At 41.5% G+C, this 24,926-nt stretch overlaps 1 protein-coding gene across 7 annotated transcripts in view; it reads left to right on the top strand.

Moving 5' to 3' along the window:
* The window catches only part of LOC122806463 (plasma membrane calcium-transporting ATPase 1-like), a 1,798,374-nt gene that overhangs the window by 212,042 nt on the left and 1,561,406 nt on the right, over positions 1–24,926 (top strand). The window contains exon 2 of one of the 7 annotated variants that reach the window (XM_044076925.1): positions 22,050–22,175. The exons of the other annotated variants lie outside the window; for them this stretch is intronic. The gene's annotated coding sequence lies outside the window, so the exon portion shown is untranslated. The remainder of the gene's footprint in view (positions 1–22,049; positions 22,176–24,926) is intronic. 7 annotated transcript variants of the gene reach the window in all.

Genomic DNA, 24,926 nt, shown 5'->3' with positions numbered 1-24,926 from the left:
ATAAGCCGTGATCTGATTTTTTTTTCCATTTTGACTGACCCCTTTGTGCATGTTTGTGAGATTTAATGCACATTTGTTTGCACATTGAGGATCCTAGTGTATTTCTTCCTCGGTGGTGGTGCTGTGGTAGCGTTGTCACCTCACAGCAAGACGTTGTCCCGTTCGATTCTCAGTTAGAGCGTCTACTGTGGAGACGTGAGTGAATGGGCGTACCTTCGTTGAAGGTTGTGCGTTGGGCCGGCAACTCAGCACGTAAAAATCAACTGCCAATCATTAGCGGACTGGAGTTCTGCTGTTGCGACCCCTAACTGGGAAAAGCTGAAAGACCCAACATTATTTCATTGTGCATAACAAGTAAAACATACCGAGTTAAACATTTGCTGATGTACCTTTTTCTGTTTTTAAGTAGGAAGGCAAGTTCCTAAGTTCGTAACTTGCAGTGCAAGAGCATTACTGAGACCAGAAAGTACAGATCCTGTAAGGGTTCATTGTTCACCATACCACATTTCACTCTCATTGCAGTTGTAAAACGACTTGCACACTATTAGGACTTGAGGACTCAAGTATGTTCAACTACACCGTAGACAAGTAACAGTTGAACTCATACCTAGATCTACACAATTGAACTGTTATGAACTTATAGCCTTAACTCCTAAGCTGCCAGACCTTATTGTTTCCCTCCGTAGACATTGACACCAGCTTTGACGTAGGTCTTCTACATCATAATTGGGAAGTTATTTGCTTATTCTTTCAGTGTACATTTATTGAGAGAGATTGCTTTTCTGTGGTAGTTTGGATGTGCCCAGATGCTCGTCTTTTGACCTTTTCAAATGCGCTACTGACTACATTCTGTGTCAAAACTCTGCTGTCTACATTTTTGTATTGAAGAAAAAAGTCAAACGTTTGTCTGTGCATTCTTACTAAATGTATTTAATGTTCATGTATGTGCAGCCTTACTTTCCTTTTACCTGGTCTGTTTCATGATCACTTGTGTACTGAATGTTGAATTTATTTCTATAGTGCTGTCATGTTTGTGTCCTATCCTAACAGAGCTGAATCTTTTGTTGTTCTGATTGAACGAAGTAGAAAAATGCTGGTTTATGAGAATGCCCCCCTCCCCACCAAGGTGCATAGATTTTGGAAATTGTATACATTCAAGGACATTGGATGAACATTTTGAAAGAAAAAGTCATAATTCATGAAGAAGCTTGTCATTCTGCTATTTTGATATTAGGATACTATGTGATTGTATAGTAAAATTTCAGAAAATGTTGTACTTTATTTAAATTGCCTTTTTAAATTCCCTAAGTTATAGACCATAGGTGAGATTTAGTCAGAACTTATCATAAAACACTAAATCTCATCAACACTAATGTAGGGATGATTGCACATTTGTATAAACCTTTTTTTTTAGATATCACATTTATTTAGCATTTTGTAATTGGAAATGTTTTATAGAGTAGATGCACTTAAGCAAAGCTAAATGGTTGACATCCTAGATGCTGTAGCCCATTTTGCAGTGTGACTTACTCAGACATGCACAGTGTGCAGATGGAGGATGGGAAATTGGCATTAGATACCTCTATTTATGCACAGGTCTTTGACTATCTGTGGTGTACCAAACAGCACACAATTTTCTAAACTGGAACATGTACCGTATTCACTGACATAAATTAAAAGTATGTGCAATGGTGACAGAAGGTCAATGCTGAGCACCTAGGAGCAGAAGTAGAAAATCATCTGGGAACTATATGGCATTGTTAACTGCTGCAAACCCTATTGCAATGTACATCCTGGAGCTAAAAAACTCAGTGTAGATGACTGCTAGAAAAATCCTAAGTTTTGCATAGCCTTAGGAACAACTGCAGCATCTGTAAAGGTTTGAGCACCAAAAAGACACTGTGTATGAGTGTTAAGTGGAGGAGTAAGTATTAGCACACAGAGGTTACAGCAGATGTATGACAGTTTAGTACGGAGGTCTGAGACTGTCAACAGCCAACAGGCTTCATGCTGTAGACCTAGGTTTGTTTTTCTGTTTCCAAATGTTTTATTACCTGCTGCTAAATAACTCACTTATTCAGACCAAAACTCTGTAGACACCCTTCAGAAGAGGAATCATCATGTAGCATGATTTACTCAGGAAACATTTCTTTATCTTATATCATGCATTCTAAACGTAACACGTTTGTCCAAACCATCCTATGCATGACTTCAGAAGAAAATATTTGCACAGAAAAATCTTCTATACTTAGTTTATTCTATATAACTTGTTACTTAAGTTGCATTCTAACTTGGGCATCTTGTTTGCATTATGACAAGTGCGTTTTGAGTTAATTGTTCCTGAGTATGACTTTATCTCAGTTCACCTTATTTACATTTTGCATATTCATTTTGCCTGTACCATCCTGTATGCATTAATGACTACTTACTAGCAGTTTTAGTACACTCCATTCTTCAACAGATTTGGAATATCTTTTGGAAACCTGTTTTGTTTTGCTAGACCAGCAACATCAGACAGCATTTCATGGATTTATGCAATAAAGTGTTCCTTTTTTTAGTTTTTAGTTTTGTTTTTAGTCTCCTTTTTGCCGTATTTAGCATCAGGTGTAGATTTTAAACTGTTTCCTTTTTGTACTCGATACTTGCCATCTTTATAAATTGTTCCAGAAGATAATGAAGTGTCAAAGTAGTTGCCATGTTCATAGTTTTTGAAATTAAGGGTAACCAGTTACCATGTATTTAAAGGTGAAGCTGAAATTGTGGTGATCACTGATAAGACACAACTGGCATGCACAAGAAAAGGTCTTTCATGTAGGTTGTCAGATCTGCTGCTTACATACCAGGAGATGGATAGTAGGCACACACATTCACTTAGAAGCAATACTATCATTTTTGCATTGTGGAACTAGCATTTTTCCACTGCAGTACTGTACTTTACAAAGTCGGTATGGGAATTTCATGTAGGTTATAGAGGTCAGTTATAGAGGGTGTGATGTAGTCATCTCCCATATTGACACAGAACTCCATAGTGTGATACTGATATGCTCTTTTGCTAATTTAAATAATATATTCACTTCCAAATGGTTAGAAGGAATACTGATAGTTGACTGTGATTTCTCTTAACCCGTGATACTGTCTTGACACAGTGTTCAACCTGAATGTAGCTTAAAAATTAAAGAAATTAACACTTCACCAAAACTAACCAGTGTCTTAAAGGAATATCAGGCGTTCCAAGGAGGCATAGTGATCCTTGCTGTGCTTCAGAGTGGTCCCTTATTTACCTTTAGCTCAACTACACGTCATCAGCCCCATTGATGGGCTTGCATAGTATGTTATTACCAATAATTTCTGAGATCTTGTAGCAGGCAGGGGGTGTGCAGTACCCTAATGTTTAAGCATCTCAAATGCCATTTGGCCTTCTTGAAAATAAATAAAAGGGTGGACATCTACAAGACAGAAGCATTTTACTTTCCTGATCTGATTGCTTTTTATATTTTATATCTGTATTTACTCTAATGTCACGATTCAATGTAAGGGATGGCTGGCAAGATTTCTTGCTGTTAAACTTTTTTTGTGATTGATTAATTTTTTTAACCAATTTGTTTGCAGTGTTGGATGAATTGCCGCCATCTTTGATGTTCACAGCAGTGAGGATAAGTACAAGCTATTAAATGGGAAGCTTATGTTAAAAAGAAAATATATGTTATAATGCTCTTGTTATAGTCTAGATAATGGTATTACAGAGGCTAAGTTCATGCGTTGTCACCCAGTGTGTGTGAGAAAACAAGTTCATTCTTGAGTCTAGGAGGTTAGATTTATGAAAAAAAAAACACAGGAACTACAAATGGCAGCAACAGAGGCAAGTAATATTAATTATAACTGATACTGAACGTAATAATTTAGAAGACGGAAAAAAAAATCCAACTAGAAATAGAATCTAAGATTACAGTTTAAAATCTTTCCCTACAGCATGCTGAAACCAAGAAGAGTCACGTCAATGACAGTTTCTTTGCGGGACACTTGACTGCTAACTTCTTGCAGAAGTTGGAGACAAGGTAGCACTGAATTCAAACACATTAAATACACTGACAGCACTAATAGGATACATTGGTACATAGCTTATTTAAAAACTAAGCAAAAGTGTTAATCCAAGTAGTGTGTGTAGGTAGGTAGGTAGGTATCATGTACTTCCAACAAGTCCCTCAGTCATACCCTTGATTTTTTTTTTTAACACCTTATGACATGAACTCCAGCTCCTATAGCTTGCTGTCAGGGTAAATTCCTTGTTTCATAGTTAAGACTCAGTCATTCATGTGATCTGTCTGTTTCAGAGTGCTTTAACTCCTGTTTTGTAGCTGATCAGGGATGTCTTTTCTTCTTGGGATTTGCTTTTTTCTGAACTAGTTTCCTCCTCCTCCTATTGTATAGCCTGTTCATTGCAGAGGTCCACCAAACTGGTTTCCTTCACTTCGAGGAGTGAGTCTTGGTTTTGCTAGGGATGACATGATCCATGCATCCTTGTAGGTGTTCATAGAGTGCATTTGTAAAGGTTTCTGCATCTTGGGCAGCGTTGTCTTTTAGCGTGGGGGCTGTGAAACTTACCACCTCTGTCTTAAGTAAGGTGAAGTTTGCTTTAGAAAAGTTTTTTTACTGTGGTTTCCTTAGTTGGTGGTGGTGGTGGGGTGTGGACATTCAGAGTGATTAGTTTATGGTCTGATCTAACCAGTGACAGGTTGACCTCTAGTGTGGAACACCTGTCGCCCATGTTGGTGACGACAAAGTCCAATATGTTTTCACCTCTGGTAGGGGAGTTTACCAGCTGATCCAGGGCATTTGAGTTGATAAATTCCAGTAAGCGCTGGGCTTGGAAATTTGTACTCTAGTAGTTTTCCCAGTGAATGGTAGGGTCATTGAAATTGCCCAATATGAGGGTGTTTGGTAGGACCTTCATGTTTTCCAGTGTCTCCAGGAAAGGTGGAGTGGCGGCCCTGGGTCATGGAGGGTGATCTGTAGCAGGCCACAATTTGCATTGCAGATTTGCCCGATGTTAGTTGCACATGGATGATCTCAGAAGTATCATGCTCCGCCACTAACCTGGAGGTGTAGGTATCCTTGATGAATATGGATACACCCCCTCCTTTTGTGTTTCGGTCCATGTTCTGTGGCCAAAACGTGTGGTATGAGCTGTAGCCCGGTAGTGCTGGGGTGCTCTCTGGAGCCTTGGGTCATGGAGGGTGATCAGCTGTAGCCCGGTAGTGCTGGGGTGCTCTCTGGAGCCTTGAACCAGGATGTTCATCGTGTTACCCTGCTGCAGTCATCACACATGGGTTATCCTGCCATCAGGCGGTCCCGCAGTCGGCCCGAATTCCAAAGTCTTGGTCCGGCATCGGTTGCTGTCGCTTCTTCCCTGACGTCAGTGCGCAATGGGTATTTAAGAGGCATCCAACGCCATTTTCTTCAGTCTTTCTTGCCGCGCGGTGCCCGAAGCAGAAGCAGTTCGCAAGTGCCGGTCGGCCAACACCTGAGATCTTTGATTTGAATTTCAGTCCGAAGTCTTCATTAAAGCTAAGTACCCCGTTGGGGAACATTTTCTTGCCTCAGTCCGATGTCAGAAAAAGTTAACAATTGCATTTCTTGTGGGAAGCAAATACCTCATAAGGACTTCCATTCCTATTGTATTCCTTGCCTAGGCCCAGACCACAATGTCACAGCTTGTCGGTTTTGCACTAGGTTTAATAAACAAACTATCAAACGCCGTTTTGACTTCACACGGCATTACTTTGGTAGGAAATTTAATTATATCATGACGTCGGAGCAGCCAACGACCGTCACTCATAAAAAACGCAAGGATAAGGACAGGCAGCCTAGGAATAAGCCAGACACCAAGGCCTCACTTTGGCCTGTCGCCGGTTCTCCGGTTTTCAGTGAGGCGCCTACGCAGCCCCTGACGACCGCAGAACTGGAACCCCAGACAGCTGCGGATTCCCAAGCGGAGTCCACTAGGCCGACGCAGCCTTCTACTGACACTGGTGCAACGGAAACCCCTTCGGTTGCAGAAGGTGTATTCAGACCTACACTCACCATTTTATCTTTTGATAAACTTAAAACTCCTTTAAAACCAAAGAAAACTGTACCTCAGGCTACATACAGTTCAAGGCCCCATGCCTAAGAAACAGATGCTTAAGATGGCTGAAGACTTAATTACACTTATCAGGGGTTCCCATCCCCCTCCTGATAAAAGACCAAGACAAGAGGAGGATTATGCATCCTCTGACCAGGTTTCTCTCTCAGATTCTTCTGAGGAACAGGATAACACTTTTCCACCTTATGAGGATTCTGAGGCTGAAGATTCCATTCCCTCGGCTTCTCCCCTTAAGACTACTCCTTTGGGGAAACTTTGCATACCATGAGGGAACATTTCCACTGGGAAGGCCAGGATTACTCAGATTCTAAGAAAAGGCTCCGAGAGTTCCTTTTACTACCCCAACACAGACCTCTTGCTATCCTTCCTGTTTTAGATATTGTGGATGATGTTTACTTGGAGTCTAGTTTAAATCCAGACTCTCTACCTCCTGCTCCAGCCAAACCAGACAGATACTACAGAGTACCTGACTCACACAAATTCCTTTATAAAAGCCCTGTAGCTGACCCAGAAACAATTTCCCAGTGTCCTAAGGGAGCAAAAGCTTCTATGGCTAAAAATCCTGTGCCCTCTGAAAGGGATTCCAGAGCCTTAGATAGGTGGGAAAAGAAATTTTACACCTCAGCAACTCTGGCTATGATGAGAGCATTAAATTGCCAGTTTCACATGCTGAAATATCAACAATTCCTGATGTCTCAGTTAAAACAAAAAATGAGCACACATTCAGAACATCCTGAATTCAAGGAAATGCAGGATCTGTTGCATGCAGCTGAACAGGGGGGCAAACATACCTTGCAATGCAGATTTGATTCATTGGAAGCTTCCTGTAGAGCAGCTGTTACTGGCTCTGTCATACGTAGACATGCTTGGTTAAAAGAACAAACCCTCCCTGACCATGTTAAAGCAAAATTATTGGATGCACCTTTACAGCAGGATGTATTATTTGGTGTCAAAGCAGAAGAGGTTTTAAAGAAAATGGAGGATAAGGCAAAGTCTATGCAAACGGTCAAGGATTTTTTGCAGGTACAACCCCCTCGTTTCAGCAGAAATTCGCCAACAAAAAACTGGTCCTTTCCAGCTTCAGACAGATCACAGAGGGGCAAATACAGACGCCCAAGGGGCAGAGGCCAGTCACAGGGCCCTTACAAACCTCGCCAATGGGGTTCTGCTACCCAGAAAGGAGGAGAAGACAGGCCCCAGGCTAGCAGAAGACAAACACAATGACTCTATCCTCAAACTACCAAACAAATCTCTCCTGGCAACTCCCTTGGGGGGGAAACTAGCATTTTTTGCAGACAACTGGCACATCATCACAAAAGACAAATGGGTTCTAAACATTGTCTTCCAAGGATACAGATTCCACTTTCATACCTTACCAAGGATCAAAGGAATGCCAATCCTGCCACCAAATCAATGGGCAGAGGCACAAAAACAAATTACAGCTCTCATAAACATGAAAGCCATTCAACAGGTACCTGCACAGGAGCAAGGTTTTTACTCAAGACTCTTCCTAGTCCCAAAAAAGGACAAAGCATGGAGACCCATTCTGGATCTTTCAATTTTGAACACCTATCTGCAAGTACCAAAATTCAAGATGCTAACACTACAGCAGCTTCTTCCCATGCTGGGCAAGAATGCTTGGATAGTCACTTTGGACCTCAAGGAGGCATACCTGCATGTCCCTATCAGACAAAATTGCAGAAGATACCTCTGCTTCATTGCAGGTTCAGCGCATTATCAATTCTCTGCACTGCCCTTTGGCTTATCTACTGCGCCCAGGGTCTTCACAAAATGCCTGGCACCAGTAATTGCGTACTGCAGACAAAGAGGAATTCAAATATACCCATACCTGGACGACAGCCTTATTCAAGCAGCAAGCAAGTACATTCTTTTAAAGCATCTGGCATTTGTCAAACACCTTCTAAGTTGCCTAGGGTACACAGTAAACGAAAAGAAATCAAAACTAGTACCCTCACAAAACATAATATTCCTGGGTGCCAGCTTGAATACAACGGCCCAGATGGCTTTCCTCACGCCAGACAAGCAACGACAGCTGTTTCAATATTTCAAAATAATGGCAACAAAGACCCAACTCCCTGCAAGAAAAATTCTGCAGGCCTTGGGATTCATGACATCTTGCATTCTTCTAATACCATTTGAAAAACTGCATATGAGGAAATTACAATGGTACCTGAAAAGTGTATGGACTCCGTCCGCACAGCCACAGCTTGGAGACAATGATACCACTCATTCCCTGCCTTCAGCAGGAACTTCTATGGTGGGCACAGGCATGTCACCTCAACAAGGGTCAGCCTTTCACCTTACCCACAGCCAGGCAAACAGATGCATCGGACTATGCCTGGGGGAGCACACATGGCAGGGCAGTGCATTCAGGGCAAATGGACTACAGATCAGAGACACCTGCATATCAATCAAAAAAATTCTAGCAGTGCAGAATGCCCTAACAACTTTCAAGGACCTTCTACACCCAGGACAACTATTAATAAAGACGGACAATACCACAGTTATGTGGTACATAAACAAGCAAGGGGGCACACATTCCTACCCTCTATGCAGGCAAGCAATGACCTTGTGGAACACTGCACTCTCTTACCAGGTTCAGTTACAAGCACAATTCCTGCCAGGAAAGAAAAACACATTGGCAGACTACCTAAGCAGAAACATCATGGATCCACACGAATGGAAACTAGATCCACAAGTATTTGCAATGATACTTCAAAGATGGGGACGCCCAGACATAGATCTGTTTGCAAGCCCCCACAACCACCAACTTCAAAACTTTTGCACAAGGACCTTCCATCCACTAGCTTGGAAAGTGGACGCCCTCTCATTCAGTTGGAAAACATTAACAGTTTATGCCTTCCCTCCACTGCCTCTTCTAGCAAAGGTACTGCTGAAAGTCAGATTAGAGAGGCCACAAATGATACTTGTTGCACCAGACTGGCCACGCTAACATTGGTATCCAATTTTAAGGAATATGGCCCACCGCCCACCATGGATTTTGCCACAAATTCCTCACCTGCTCACCCAGCGAGACCATCAGATTCTGCACAGCCAGCTCAAGACTTTAAACCTGGCTGCATGGCAAATTAGCTAAACAACCAACACCATTATCCAAAGCTGTTATGGATGTCATTCTGGAGGCCAGGAGGCCCAGCACCAGGAAAACCTATTCAGACAAATGAAAAAGATTTTGCGCCTGGAACCAGGCTAAAGGCCTAAACCCCCTTGATCCAAACATCCCTCAGATTCTACAATATTTGACTGAGATGTTACACAAAGGACTTTCCTTTTCATCTATTAAGATCCACGCCTCAGGAATTTCAGCGCATTACAGCACGGATCCTCCTTTATTTTCACACCCACTCCTAGGACATTTCCTCAGAGGGGCTAAAAACTTAAGACCACCAAGGAGAGCTCCAACATTTACTTGGGATCTCAACTTTGTTCTGGAAAAGCTTACACTGCCACCCTTTGAACCAGCTTTTTCAGCTGATTTAAAATTTATTTCATGGAAAACTGCCCTTCTACTAGCAATAACCTCAGCTAGAAGAGTCTCAGAGCTACAGGCACTAATGGCAGTGGAACCTTTCATCATTTTTCATCAAGACAGAGTTTCTCTATGAACTAATCCTTCCTTTATGCCAAAGGTGGTATCCAGTGTGGCCCTAAACCAAACCATTCACTTGCCCACCTTCTTCCCAAATCCCCAGAGCAAAAGAGAAAGACACCCGCACTCTTTGGACATTCACAGGCAATTACATTACTACTTGGATAAAACTAAGGCTTTCAGAAAAACTGACCAGCTTTTTGTAGCCTATGCTACAGGATCACAAGGAAAAGCTATCTTAAAACAGACCATTTCAAAATGGATAGGACATTGCATAGGTTTCTGCTACACACATCATGGGAAACCAGTACCTGCTAACATTAGGTCCCACTCCACCAGGGCTGCAGCTACATCAGCAGCCTTTCTCAGGGGAGTGCCAACCAAGGACATTCTGGAAGCTGCTACTTGGAGTTCAGTGCACACCTTCACCAAACACCATCATTTACCTCTGTACTCTAAGACTAGAGCTGGTTTTGCCACTGCAGTTTTGCAGGGCCTACTAGCTTCTTCTAACCCTGTTTGATTCCACCTCCCATCCTTAGCTTTCGGATTCAACCCAAGTGTGATGACGGCAGCAGTGTAACACAATGAACATAGTACAGTTTTGTACCTACCATAAATGTAGATGTTAGAGTGCTCACCCTGCTGCAGTCCAGGTTACCCTCCCTCCATCCTCTCTGAACTAGCTGAACTTATCTCTACCACTTCTTCCTATACTACCTCTGTGGTGTATTTGCTTGTGCCTAAGGGTTTTGTTTGATTTTTATATAACCATATATATATTTTGACTACCTATTGGGGACACCCGACATCTGGGGCAAGAAAAACTGAAGAAAATGGCGCCGGATTCCTCTTAAATACCCCTGGCGCACTGACGTTAGGGAAGAAGCAACAGCAACCGACGCCGGACCAAGACTTTGGAATTCGGGCCGACTGAGGGACCGCCTGACGGCAGGATAACCCAAGTGTGATGACTGCAGCAGGGTGAACACTCGAACATCTACATTTATGGTAGGTACAAAACTGTACTTTTCAGTTACTGCACAGATGTCGATGTTCTCCATACTGAGGAGTGCTTCCAGCGCGTGCATTTTGAGATTTAAACTCCTGGCGTTGAGTAGCATAATCCTCAGTTTTTTGTAAATTGTGCTGTCTACAGAGGTGGGTTTGACTTTTGAGCATTGCCTAAAAAAGGCACTATGGGGGCAGCAAGAGCCTTGGCCAGTATTTGAAAGCCTAGGGGTGAGAGGTGCAAGCCATCTCTTGCGAAGTAATGCGGCTTGTCGAGCATGTTGTCCCAGGCCGACACTGGATCCCCTTTGAATGACACCAGAAGCTTAGCCAATTGTTGAAATTGATAATTTTATTCTTTATACTGAGGTATCATTCTTGGTGAGGGCAGGATGCTACTCAGGGTCAGGGTCATACCAGCCTGGGCTACATAATCAGAGAGCTCTTCCATGTCTCTCTTCATGTAGTCCAGGGAAATATGTCTCAGGTCATTCACACCAACATGAACAATGACAGAGTCATATTTGTACTTGTTCTGGAGTGACCTGAGTGCTTGCTTGTGTTATGTGGCAGATTCTGGCTCCCGACAGGCAGCTAACAGTAACCTTCTGCTTGTCCAGCGTAGTGAGTGGGACGTCAGTGTGCCTGACTATAGAGTCGCCTGTTACTAGTGTGTTAAGTGTGTTATTTCACCTTAAGGGCTGTGATTGTGTGGCATTCTGATTTTGTGTTTTGAGTGTTGTCTGGTTTGTGACAGGAAGTGCGGGTTGTTTGGGTGTCTGCTTTGGAGGTCTCTGATGCTTTTGCAGGTTTTTATTTAGAGCCTCCTAGTAAGATTTTGTGTATTCATGTGTATTTTTTGCCAGTGCTGTTTTAGTAGGTCTGTGTGTGGCTGAAGTTGTAGTGCAAGTGTTAACCTTCTCCTCTTGACTGCCTGTTCCAGTCTTGGGTGGAGACGGCTTAGCTTCCAGTTTGGCTGTATAATTGCATCTCTCGCATATGTTAGTGTTTTGTGGTAGGAGGAGAGGGTTGTCTGTGTACATGAGGCAGTTGTAACATTGCCTCAGGATACCCAGATTCACCAGCTAGATTGGAGAGTGCACCTGAAGTTGCCCTTTGGTCATGCCTGAATAGTAGGGTGAGCTGTTTAGTTGCTTGGTTGGTGATGGGTGAATAAAGAGCCTTGCCCTGCTGGGCAGTCAGTGTCAGGGTATATTAGTGCTTGCTATTGGGTCTGTAAGATGCTTTTTGAGTGCTTTGGTTGAGAGTTAGACTAATTTCAAGGGAGAAAACTGAAGAAGAGACTTAGTGGAGCCGGGAATAATTTAACCATAGCTAACCTGCAGTGCCCGGTGCGCAAAACCGTGCAAGCGCGGTTTTTATAGTAGGGAAATGAAAGAGAGAGAAATTAGCCCAAAATGGCCAATAAACTACTAACTTCTGGACTGGAACCACTCCTCCAGGGACAGATAGGTTGCTGAAAGCTCCCCTCTCTCACAGGTGAACAGAGAAACTTCCTTCTATCCAAGTAAGGTGTGGGCAACTCAGAAACTAGTATGACAGCCCTGAATTCAGCACTAGCCTGAAAACTGGACTATACTAGCTTAGAAAGGTGGGAAACGAGGAATTTTTTTTTTTTTAAAGATGAGGCAAAAACAGTAAAAAAAAATACACTTAAAACAGCTTTAAACGACTATAAACTATCGGAAAAGGCTATCGCACTTTAGTGTGTAGCCTACAACAGTTAAACAAATTATTTAAACAAAAAACGTTTTAAAAGTGCAGGCAGTCAAATAAGTACAATATGTGAAAAAAAACAAACTTTCAAATCACAATAAATGCTGCAAAATCTGCGTTTAGGCGGAAAACGGTTAAGTACAGCAAGAAAGTACAGAAAACTGATACTTAATCACTCCAAAGTCTCCCTCCTAAGCTAGAAGGCTTGTATCAGTTTAAGGCTTTCTACTGCTACCCAGTAGGTTAGTTACAGGAAAGATGGGAAACAAGCGCAGATGTGGTCTTTTTAAACCAGAAAGTTGAAAGAGATGGACAAACTGTCCAAATGGTCAATAAATGACAATTTCTGGGCCAAGAACCTCTCCTCTCATGGTAGACAGGCTACCTAGTGCTTACCACTCCCACTGATAAGCTAGAAGGTTTTCCTCCAACACAGAAAGGCTTGCGGGGCTCAGAAGCTTACCAACAGTCCTGGATACAGCATCTCTGTATCTGGACTAGGCTAGTTGCGCAAATGCAGCTTTTAAACCAGAACGTTGAAAGAGATGGAAAAAAACTGCCCATACGGCCAATAGCTAGAATTTCTGGGCCAGGAACCACTCCTCTTGTGGTAGATAGGCTACCTAATGCTTACCACTCCCACTGATAAGCTAGAAGGCTTCCCTCCAACACAGAAAGGCTTGGGGGGGTCAGAAGCTTACAAAGAGTCATGGAATATAGCAAATCTGTACCTGTACTAGACTAGTTACAGGAAAGGCGGGGAACAAGTACAAACGTAGGCTTTTAAGTCAGCAAGTTGAAAGAGATGGAAAACTGCCCAAACGGCCAAATAAACTACAATTTCTGGGCCAAAACTCTATCTTCCCATGGAGGATAGGCTACCTAGTGCTTACCACTCCACTGATAAGCTAGAAGACTTTCCTCCAACACAGAAAGGCTTGGGGGCTCAGGAACTTACTAACAATCCTGGATACATCAATTCTGTAACCGGACTAGGCTAGTTATAGGAAAGGCGGGAAACGGGCACAAGTGCAGTTTTCAAACCAGAAAGTTGAAAGAGATGGAAAAAAAAACAGCCAATAGCTACAATTTCTGGGCCAGGGACCACTCCTCTTGTGGTAGATAGGCTACCTGATGCTTACCACTCCCACTGATAAGCTAGAAGGCTTCCCTCCAACACGGAAAGGCTTGGGAGGCTCAGAAGCTTACAAAGAGTCCTGGATACAGCATATCTGTACCTGGACTAGACTAGTAACAGGAAAGGCAGGAAACAAGTGCAAACATGAGTTTTTTAAATCAGAAGGTTGAAAGAGATGGAAAAGCTTCCCAAACGGCCAATAAACTATAATTTCTGGGCCAGAAACCACTCCTCCTGTGGTAGGTAGGTTACCTAGTGCTTACCACTCCCACTGATAAGCTAGAAGGCTTCTCTCCAACACAGAAGGGCTTGGGGGGCTCAGAAGCTTACCAGCAGTCCTGGATACAGCAAATCTGTACCTGGATTACACTAATTATAGGAAAGGCGGGGACCAAACGCAAAACGGGCTTTTAACCAGAAAGTAGAAATAGATGGAAAAACTGTCCAAACGGGCAATGAACTGCAATTTCAGGGCCAAAACCCACTCTTCCCATGGTAGATAGGCTACCTAGTGCTTACCACTCCCACTGATAAGCTAGAAGGCTTCCCTCCAACACAGAAAGGCTTGGGAGGGCTCAGAAGCTTACCAGCAGTCCTGGATACAGCAAGTCTGTATCTGGACTTGACTAGTTACAGGAAATGCAGGAAACAAGCTTAGAAGTTTTTTTTGTTACAGAAAAGCAGCTAAAACAGCAGTAAATACAATTCAGATTGTAGTGCAGGCCAGCACAACTGAGCATATAGCAACTCTACAGCAAATACAGTTCAAATAAATGCAATTAAATTAACAAATGACTAAAAAACAAGTGCAGAAGGCAGTAAATTAGAAGGCTACTAACAAGCAGTAATAAGTGCAGAGTAAGAGCGACTAAACAGCATGCAGAAGAGCAACTAAGACAGTTACAGTAAGAGCAGGCAAGATATATATATATATATATATATATTTTTTTTTTTTTTTTTTGAGGGAAGGAACAGAGCAGGATTAAGAGGCTACAGGGTTATCCTTCTCAAATGCTCTCTTTGTACACAGTAGAAGTCCCTGAAATCAGAATATGATTTCACTGCACTCAGTTGAGTGAGCAAATGAATTGGGCCCAGAAGGAGTTTCCAAATACAAATCTACAAGAGGGGCGGGCAGTTTCAAAGCCACCAACATTAATACCAAAACAAGAACAGGAAGGGCAGTTGGGGAACTAACTGTAGAGAGACAGCCACAACTTCAGTTGGGTTAATATTCAGTGAAAAACACAAATAAATTAAATACAGTACTATATGCAAAAGAGCAGATAAAAGTGTACTTAAATTCACTTGTACATCCAGCTGATTTCAGGTAGATGGTAGCCGGCCAAAGCTCTGATAGTAAGGCTTCCGAGAGTGGCCACAGTGTCACCAAATAGATACAAGTCCTGTCAACTTTTAAAGTATTTTGTAAAGGACCAGCCACAATGAAAATTTTAAATATATTTAATAATAAAAGAACATGAAAACACTAAATATCTATTTACAATAAACACCAGAGTTTCAATCACAGGAAATATTAAAAATAACAGATGCACAGGTTCATACAGTTACAGAAAAAAAAAACTTTTAACTAGTCTCACTGTACTTTCCTGACTGATCTAAAGAATTATTAATTCCTGGTTACTTACTAGAGCAAGGTAAGATGAAGTAGGTGAGAGATCCTTCTTTGTCAGGTTACAAAAACAGAGTGCTCTGAGACTTCACTCTCAGCAAGTATTAAGCATTATTTTTAGTGATGGATTACAGATTTACATTGCATACATGTGGTCATTTGACTTCTAGATCCCATGTAACCCCCCCCCCCATTGCTAGAAACTGCCAGGATTTATCACATATGTGTCAATAAACACATGTAAAGCTTTGCTCAGCTCTGTTGCACCTTCTGGAAGTCATAAAACAATTTCACTTCTCTACACTTCCAGAGTAGCAATTAGTTCACCCCAGTGACATTGCAGGAAGCTTCATAGAACAGACTTTTTGTCTCTAGCTGCATTGAGAACTGTAAAATGCAATCTTTATGGCCTAGGCCCAGTAATTTAATTTCAGAACATTTTTCAAAGTTAGCTGCAGCTAGACTGTGATTAACCTCTTCTCTTCCAGTATTCTCTGTTAAAATATATACATTTAATTCAGTTACAGTACAGTCAGGACCCACTGCTTTTACATTTTTAACCCAAGCAACATTACAAATCAGTTTGATATATAAATAACATGTAATTCTTTACAAAATTTTAGCTAGCTTTGCTGGCATATGTTACATATCCACTGCCCTACCTCTCCTGACATAGCTGGCATTACCTCACAGTGTCACAGTAAAAGTCTGCTTATCACTCCTTCCTCAATCTGTAGTCACCATAGCTTTTTATTGTTATTCTGTTGTTGCTCTTTGAATCTTTTGCCAGTGCCTTGGCAAAGACAGAGTTGTACATCTGTTGGCTGGTTCCTGGAAAAGCATCAGAGTGACAGAACTCCATTTACTGCTACTGGTGTTTAGCCACATGCATTAAATACATTCCATTTTGTCTTGTTATGGTTAGTAAGGTCTTAGTAAATTCTTCACCATCACTCCATCATTCATTTGAGATCCACTGGTATCCACCCACATATGCATAACTATTGTTCTGTTAAACAGTTCATTGAAACAGGACATTTAAATCTTCTCAAATTGTCATAAAAATGGTTGGGATTTGGAAAATTTTGTAAGTGAATTTGTGTGGAGACCAACCACTAACAGGATGTGTGTGATTCACAGAACCACATACCACTAGCTGTAATTTCAGGATTATTGCACAGTTGAGAGTTATATATGGAGATGTATATAGAATACATAGTCACTTAAAAATAATAGAAAAGCAGGTTTTGTTTCAACATGTACTTTGTAAACAATAAAAAAGTATAAGACACTAATGACTGGCATTGTTGACTGACTGCAGTTCTCGGCAATTTACCAGAAAATCAAAAGTTTTAATGGAGAAGAGGCAAAAATATGAATGAAAATCAGGAACGTCTGCAAACCTGGGAACAGCTAAGATGTACGGGTAGGGCAGTGGCAGAGATGTACGAGTAGGGAGCAGATAAAGATGTAACAACTTCTACTTCTCTGTGGTTGTAGGAGGAAGGTTGATGACAGTCACATTGTTTAGTTACCGGTCCCCTGCTAAAGGCTGGGGTAGGTTCCCAAGCTTTGCCTGTGTTGCTGCGGTAGGGAAGAACTGACCCCATTTTCCCTGTCTAGGCATGAATGTGTAGTGACTGCATTCAATTTGGAGACTGTTTCAAAACAAAAATGTGCCTTGGCCATGAAGTGTACACTTGCTGTGTTATAGACCACCATTAAACAAGCAGATACATGTGTTAATGGAAACCTCAGTGCTGACCAGCACGGAAAGGCTAAATGAGACCGCAGTTGCAAATATTTCAGATAGATTAAGAAAATAGGTCTTTGTTTGCACTGTTCTTTCAAAGTTTGTATGCCAGTATACTTTTCAGATCTTTCAGCACAAAATAACATGGGTCCTGATGTGCACTTTGTTGCACAGTAAATTAAATGTGTGTTGTCTCTCTTCAGTGCTTATATTAAAGTGAAATCTCTTTACAGTTGGAGCTATCAGATTTGTTGCACACTGCAAACTGCAGTTGCACATATAGTTGGAGTGTCACATTGACAGAGGCCAAGTGCTTAGCTCACAAATCTTGCCCATCAGAGGCATATGTGCTGTATGTCACTTAAATGTTTTGAATTTGCAGGACTGCTGCCCTCTGGTCTAGCAAGTTCATCAGCTGGAAGTGCATAAATCACTCGACAATCACTTGTGTTCATGCTGTTTCTTGGGTAAAATGCTGTTTTACTAGCTGAGTTTAATTCATAGCCAGTAGATAGAGAAATGCTATGTGGCATTGTGTGTGTAATAGTGTGTAAATTCATCGTCCCTGTCCATGACACCACTGAGCTTTTGGAGTACTCATTTGAGCAGGTAAGAAGAGCATGCAGATGAAGAGGTTTATCTTTTGCATCTGTACACACTTCTGCATGTACATCACTGCACTATCTACGTGACCACACTTCAGGATTTAATTTTTATTCTAGTGCACCACTCTAATCACGGATGCCTTAAGCACGCCAGAAGAGAATATAGGGATGATGCTCATCTTAAGTGAATACCATGGTGTTTGTTTTGGGTATACTTCCCATGGAGCAGCTGGAATACAGCTGCATCGTCTGTGTATGCAGCTGAATGAGGGACAGACTTGTACCAGTTTCATAATGACATTACATCTTTTTTTCAAAGTGATGCTTTCCTGTGCTGGTTGCATTTGTTACATTGATTTTGTAGTTGTGACTGTTGTGTCATAATTGTGTTGATACATCTTTAAGCACTTTCATGATGATGCTTTCCACATAATTTTTTGTGTGGCATTTGATGCATCAGTTTTGTAGTTTCTTCTTTAACATTAGTTTTGTGGGCATATGTTGGTGGTCTGATTTTTTTACTTATTTTTTTTTTTTTAAGCTGGTGACTCTGTATGATTATGCAGCTTGTATAATTCACCCCAACAGTTCTAGAAAGCCTTAATGTACCAAACATTTTCACCCTGCAGCACCAGAGGTTTTTTACCAAAAAATGAATGTTGACATTTGATCACCTAATTTGCACTGTACTCTCAGGTATGAATTTTGATTTGCGCTGGATGCAACTTGCACATCTTGTTGAACATAATCTTGTATTGCAAAGTATGCAATGTATGTAATATAATGTATGTATATTTGATAAAACCTTGCCCATTTTAAGAGTTTGACTTTGTTTTCCTGGTAAGTGCTCCTTTTAAATGGTATTTGTGGCTGCTTCATTTTTTCCCCTCTTCATTTGCATGAATTGTATTTTCCCCTGCAGTGCATTTTCCAAGGTCAGATAAATCATCAGCCTACATCCTTCTGTCCCTTCATCTATTTTAAATTGAAATTAAAGAAAAAAATGACTGTGGATAAGGGCTACTTGGTCCATTCACTTTACCCATTTTTCTTCTTTTTGGATAATCCACCCATTTTTGTTACTGTGACACAATCCCCTGTCAGGTGAATTGCCTTGTATCTGAGGCATTCTGAATTCTTTGACATTTTCTAAAACCCAAATCATATCTGGAAGGTTGTTATATAAATCCGGCACTTTTTTTGTACTATTAGGGTACTTGTTTGCCCTTTTTTTTTAACTTCACTCCATATTGCATAATTTGTGGACCCTGACCATTGTCATTCCCATCACCTAGATGCTGCATCCTGCTCTTGGAGAAAGAGTTTCCAGAACCACACACTGGGTTTCAGTTGGCTGTTTTGACCGAACATGTAGTTAGTCACAGAAATGGTCTTCCTTATCTTGACTGTGATAACATTGCACCTGTACTTATTAAAATGCAGCCTGTAAAATGTACCTTGTATAGGACATGGTCTTGAGGTGTTTTAAAGCACATAGTGAATGAATGGATAAATCTTCCCAACAGACGATCTACTGGTACTGAACACTGAGCTGCAGCCACCATATTGGATGTTGTGCCAAAAGACACCAGATTCTGGAACAGACTGAGAGTGGACATTCTAATTAAAAACATAGTAGCAGTGTACCTTGCGCTATGCACTGGCAAGACAAGGTGTGCTGCTCCATTGTTATGTGATTCACATATTTGCAATAGCACTACAAAAAATTGAGGGAAATTGTATGTCTAAGAATCAGTCAACTGATCAGATTGAAAAAATTCTCACGTGAGTGCCCTACCAATCTACACTAGGAGTGCCTAGTAATCCATATACAGTCTCTCTCTCACACACACAACACACAATACTATACTAGCCGTAGCTGAAACTGGACAGGGAAGACTAATTAGATCAGAGCCAAAACAGATCATACCTATTCGGTGATTAAATCCTGTGTATTATTAGCAGAGTCCACACACAAACACATGATCATACTTCCTGGCAGATTTCAACCCCCCCCCCCACACAGAAATAACCCATAACATTTGTACAGACAAGTGTAAATACATCCAGTGCCTACATATTCTGCATTCACAGTTTCTCATCCATAGCAGCCACATCACATCAAGTGGTAGTCGTCCATCTCACACACAGTGAGTACACTCACAGAACCCAGTCGTACAGTGTCCCTGTACCCCCTCCACACACGTGTATGGCCGTGTGTACACACATGCACATGGGTGTGTGCATACACACACACACAAAGTACACTCACAGAACCCAGTTATACAATCCCTATACCCCCTCCAGATGTGTACACACACAACCCCACACATTCACTGTCAGTACCCAGTCATACACTGTCCCTATACTCCCTCCACACACACACACACACACACACACACACACACACACAAAGAACCCAGTTGTGCACTGACCCTCTACCCCTCCACACACACAAAGTACACTCACAGAATCCAGTCGTACACTGTCCCTGTACCCTACACACACACAAAGTAAGTACGCTCACAGAACCCAGTCTTACACTGTCCCTATATCCCCTGCACGTGAGCGCGTGCACACACACTCACCCACACACACCAAGTACGCTCACAGAACCCAGTCATGCACTGTCACTGTATCCTCTGTGTGCGCACACACACACAGAACCCAGTCGTACAATGTCCATATATCCCCTGCACACATGCACGTGTGCACACACACACACACACAGAACCCAGTCATAGACGGTCTCTGTACCCCCCCCCCCGTGCACACAAATGGATGTATACACTGATGTAGCCTCTCATACAATCACACTTCACTGCACCCCTTAGCTGGATCAGCAGTTGAGCAGGGTAAAGCGATCCCTCTTCACCTTGAACAGACTCTTATCCATTGTAATACATAGGTAAATGCAGTTAAATGGCTGCAGATACCTAAGCTTTTTCTGCAGTGTTCTGCAAAGAAGTTGCCTATAAACTGCCAAACTAGGTAATGTACACTGTTGAGTAGTGCACCAGAGACTGCTAATGGAGGTCATTAGAAACTGATTTGCTCCACACACCAGTGTCCGCATATGTATACAACCCAAAATCTTGCTATTCAGTAGGATAAGGCTACTTCACTGGGCAGTACAGCAGACTGTAAATCAAGCCTCATCTGGCATGTAAAATGGCTAACACCCTAAATATTTTATGATCAACAGGTTGAGAAAGGATAGAGCATCCTGGGATGGTGCTGTTTCCTTAGAAGTTGAGGGGTGTATGTTAGTTGCCAGCTCAGGTAATGGGTTGATGCCTTTAGTAGGAGCTGATTTTTGCAGGGTTATGGACGAACTGAGTGAAGTACACAGTTCAGACATTGTGCTTATGAAGTTGATTCCTTGAAGTGTTTCGGACTACAAGTGGGATTTATGAACTGGAACGGGTTGGCGATACTTGTACTTTAGACAGTACTAATTCATGCCTGTGGTACTGATGTTTAAATGGGATGGTAATAACTGGAAAAACTGTACATCAGGTCTGGAAGGGTAGGAAACATAAAGATCAAACAGGGGCTGGATCTTAAAGCAGGTCATCTTTAGTGTTGTTCTGGGCAGAGATGAGATGCTGCAGTGGCTTATGTCTCAGTATACCAATATAATGCATAGCTTTCATGGTGCTGCATGTTAAATAAGGCAAACATCCTGCACACTTCACTTACTGTTACTGTGTGGAATGCAGAATTTGGATTTTTTTTTATGTTCGTCACCAGTAGAGGTTCAGTTAAAATTAACCATTTAGAAATGAATACCACAAATTATGAACTTACTAATGTTTGCTAGTGCCGTGTTTCACAGTTTGCTTACAAGTAGACATTAGTGAAAGCAGTGTGTGTGTGTGTGTGTGTGTGTGTGTGGGGGGAGGATTATTAATCAAAGTTATAGTGCAAGTACAACATGCATACATACTAGTTAGGTTCAAAAATAAGGTGTGTTGTTTCCTGCATGTTATGGAACAGGGAACAAGCAGAGAATTGACCAGAAATAGTGAGATAACTTATGCCAGGGTTTAGAAACGGAAGGGAACACATGAGGTGGTGTAAAAGTACAGTGAATGGATCAAAAGTACGCAGCCTAGTTGTGTCCTGAGAAGGCACTAATGTTGATGGAACTGGTGTGATCAAAAGTTGTAAAAGTGCCATTTATGTAACTAGGTTATGAGAGATCTGTAGGAGTTGGCCATTCTTATTAAACAATGATGCACACAGCTAAATAATTATGTTTAGTTCAGATGATATCTAGTATCTGGAGGACCTCATGTTAGTGTTCTATAATTCATAAGGGCTTCAGTGCTATTTTTGTTAGTGGCTGTATGCACCTTGCCAATTCCCACCCTCTGGCTTTGTCTCATTTCTTAAGATGAGAAAGATCAGTCCCAGGAGTAAAATTAAGAGCACCTATCCAGTCGTCCAGATTACGTTTGAAGGAAGATATTGAATCACATTGCTTAGCCTACAGTGGACATCTGTTCCAGAGAGGGGGAAGGTGAGTGACAATTTTCTCTCTCCCTCACATTCTTTTTATCTGTTGATGAAGGTTCATATGTCTGGTTGTAGTGTTAGCTGAGATGCTGGGCTTCCTGAGATATGGGAAGTCAAGGCCCAATGGTTGTCTAATGGCATGGTAAGCAGGACTTTATATGATACAGAGCACAAGGAGAGGACTTCCAGTCTTTCTGGTAACCCACATCCTTAAAACCAGAGATCTTTTTTAGTTGGTATCTTCTGAGGCTTTTCTGGTTTGTTGATATGTTGAGGGAGCATTGAACTCTATAATGGTCTGATCGATGCTAAGTAGAGGAGAATAATGACATTTTTTATGTCTAGATACAATAAGTTTGGTTACTAGTTGCACTAAGTAGAAGGATTTCCTGACTACAGTTTACAAGTGATTATCAAAGTAGCAAAACTATCATCAAAAGTGCCCAGTTCCTTGACTACTATAGTTTTTAAGCATTGTTCTGGATATTGTATGGTGTAGTTCATTTTTGTTTTTCAAAGGAGATGATCCTATACTTTTTTTGCATTCAGTTTAAGTCCATTCTCCATAAACCAGGTATTAACTGTGGTAAGCTGTTTCTGCTGAGTACAGATATCCAAGGGGATTCTGACAGTTACACCCAGTTTACAGTTGTTGGCAAATGTATTTCAGATATCCTGATCATCATTTTTGAGATCAGAGAACAAGATGCCAAACAGAAGAGGGACCAGTACATATCCCTGGGAGGAACTCCACTGCTCTCCTTAGCATGATTTGATGAGGCATCTGCCACAAGTGTCAAGTCACAAGACATGCTGATTGCTTGAGTGTGGTGATCATGGTTCTGAAAGGGATTGAAGTAATGTGTAATGAGACACCTCAGAACTTTACCCTTTTTTAGTGAGTGCAGCTAAATGAAATTCAGTAGGACCATCACAGTTGCATAATTTTGATGTTTTATTTGTACAGTTTTATACCATTTCTACTCCTTACTTAAAGAATGAAATGAAGCCTTTTTTCACTGACTGGGCTGAGCACCCACCCTTGTAGGTATAGCAGGTTGTTTTTAATGTAGTAATCTTTGCCCCCCAAAAGTCCACCCCCCCCCTACAAAAAGTGAACCTCACCATTCAATACCTAAATGGTTTCACCATCGACATTGTACCTAGCACAAAACTCCTAGGTGTCATCATAGACGAAAACCTCACATTCGACCTGCACGTCCAGTCCAATGTCAAAAAGACACATTAAAGGCTTGGTGCACTCTACCGACACAAACATCTACTTAGTGTATCAGCCTGACTTTCCTTTGCCTTTTCTCTTCAATTACCCTCTCTTTTATACCATGCCCCCCTCCTCACCAACATTCAGTCCTCTGTAAAGTCCAAACTAGACTCGTGCTACAACAAATTTGCTAAGTTTGTAACTAATGTCTCCTACTCATCCCACTACTGCTTATCTTTACACAACCTAAAATGGCTGGACTCCCCATCTATCTCACCTTTATCTAACTTACTACAGCTCACAAACTCATTCATAATCCATCCATGTGCCCTGCTCTATCTTCTATACTTACTACTTTATACCATCCTAACAGACCATTCCGATCCAACAACCAACTGCTCGTAAATGTAGAAAAACCCAAACTTTAGGCTGGCCAGATGCTTTACTCCTTTACCATCGCAAAACTTTGGAACTCCCTCCCCCCAACACTTAGATCCACCCGCTCAGTAACCCTCTTCAAGACATCTCTGAAACAACACCTCTCCTCATCTTGGCTGTGCACGTTTGCCAACACCACATCTCATATAACCTCCCATCACAACTCTTCTCACCCCCCACACTACTAACCCTCATTGTCCTACCATTGATCCCTCCTCTCTACTTCCTTCTTTTCCTAACCCTTATAGACCTACCATTGAACCAGGTGAGACATTCAGGTACTCTCACAGCTTACCTTAGTATCATACCACCACTTATATCTGCAATAGTATCCACTGACTTTGCTGATTCCTTCAACTGGATTCATATAGCCTATTGCTTAGCTATTACACCTCCTAAACATGTGAAAAGTACCTAGTCTCTAATTAATTCCTGTATCTGCTTTGCACCCACTGCATAAAGTTTGTTATATAAATTTTGCTAGCTGAAAACTACTCCTATTGAATGTTCTCATGTATATTCTCAGTATTGCTTGTGTAGTATCTTTGATTTGAGAATGATTACTTATGGTACTGTTTCAATTTTTTCATCAATTGTGTAAGCTCCCAATACTATGTTCCAAATGTCTTTATTAATTTAACTTCTGTAACCAAATGTTTATTAATGTAAATTCTGTATTGTATGTGAAATGTCTTATATGAGGAGCTCAGGACTCCACTGAAAATGGGCACTTCTGTCCCAGCTGGACCATCCTGGTAAACAAATGCAAATAAGTAAATAAATAAATATAGAGACATCTGTCTTTTGGGGATCAGACTGCTATGTAGTGAAGAACAGTAAGGACAAGTGTAGCAGTCAAATATAGTTTGGGCAGCACATAAGATTACTTGGATGTGGAAGGCAGGTGGTTATGGTCATGCTGACCAGGGTGGAACGTTGTCATCTGTTACCTACTGTGCAATTGGGGTGATGGGATTTGTAGTGTAATTCCGTCTGTGTCTAGAATTGTCATTAGCGCACTGGCTGGCCTTTTTTGGCTGCAGTCTTCTCATTAACTACTAGGTAGGATAAAAAAAATATCACTTCCATTTCTCC

Source organism: Protopterus annectens, chromosome 7.part0 (assembly GCF_019279795.1).
Source record: "Protopterus annectens isolate FY-2018-M chromosome 7.part0, PAN1.0, whole genome shotgun sequence".
Classification (NCBI taxonomy): Eukaryota; Metazoa; Chordata; order Ceratodontiformes; family Protopteridae; genus Protopterus; species Protopterus annectens.
Note: the sequence above shows the minus strand (reverse complement) of the source record. Positions and strands in the feature narration are given on the sequence as shown.